Source organism: Chrysochloris asiatica, unplaced genomic scaffold (assembly GCF_000296735.1).
Source record: "Chrysochloris asiatica unplaced genomic scaffold, ChrAsi1.0 scaffold00132, whole genome shotgun sequence".
In the NCBI taxonomy this organism is placed as follows: Eukaryota; Metazoa; Chordata; class Mammalia; order Afrosoricida; family Chrysochloridae; genus Chrysochloris; species Chrysochloris asiatica.
Genome location: NW_006408650.1, coordinates 8,879,765 through 8,880,902, shown reverse-complemented (window position 1 = coordinate 8,880,902; position 1,138 = coordinate 8,879,765). Strand labels below are relative to the sequence as shown.

The 1,138-nt window shown below is 43.4% G+C and overlaps 1 pseudogene; it reads left to right on the top strand.

Moving 5' to 3' along the window:
• The first annotated feature begins 233 nt into the window (after positions 1–233).
• LOC102817420 lies at positions 234–1,082 on the top strand (annotated as a pseudogene).
• The last annotated feature ends 56 nt before the right edge of the window (positions 1,083–1,138 follow it).

Sequence of the window (1,138 nt, the reverse complement as noted above, 5' to 3'; positions counted from 1 at the left end):
TGGCACTGTGGGTTAATGCGCTGGACTGCAAAATCCCTTGAGCTGCAAGGTTGGCAGTTCAAGTTCACCAGTCACTCCCTGGAAACCTATATAGGGTTGCTATGAGTTGGTGCCAACTTAACGGCACTTAATAACACAAAAAAAAAAAAACAACAAAAATGGGCAAAATAATGAATGATGCAGAAAGCATCAAAAGAAGATGAAAGGCTTAATTATCTTTCCCATCTTGCAAGATGGTGGGTGAAAAGGCTGAGAAGCTGACTACCAAGGTGAAGAAGAAGCCTGAAGTCAAAAAAGCAAATGCCAGTGGCAAAGCTAAGAAGACTAACCTCAAGGGCAAAAAACCCAAGCAGGGGAAGCCGCACTGCAGCCGAAATCCTGTCCTAGTCCGAGGAATTGGCAGGTATTCCCCATTAGCCATGCATTCTAGAAAGGCCAAGTACAAGAGGAAGTATTCAGCTGCTTAATCCAGGGTTGAAAAGAAGATGAAGGAGAAGGTTCTTGCTACTGTCACAAAGCCAGTTGGTGGTGACAAGAATGGTGGTACCTGAGTGGTTAAACTGCATAAAATGCCTAGGCATTACCCAAATGAAGATGTGCATAGGAAACTGTTGAGCTACTGCAAAAAACCCTCAGTCAGCATGTCAGAAGACTGAGGTCCAGCATTACTCCTGGGACCATTCTGGTCATCCTCACTGGGCACCATCGAGGCACAAGAGTGGTTGTCCTGAAGCAGCTTGCCAGTGGTTTGCTCCTTGCTCCGAGTTCCTCTGCATAGAACACACCAGGAATTTGTCATTGCCACCTCCACCAAAATTGATATCAGTGGTGTGAAGATCCCCTAACATCTCACGGATGCTTACTTCAAGAAGAAGAAGCTGAGGAAGCCCAGACACCAAGAAGGCGAGATCTTTGACTCTGAGAAAGAGAAATATGACATTACAGAACAGTGCAAAGTGGATCAGAAAGCTGTGGACTCACAAATTATGCCAAAAATCAAAGCTATTCCCCAGCTCCAAGGTTACCTGTGTGCTGTGTTTGCTTTCACAAATGGAATTTATCCTCACAAATTAGTATTCTAGATTTCTTGCAAAAAAAAAGAACCTCATTAAATAATTGATAAATTTAAAACAAAAGA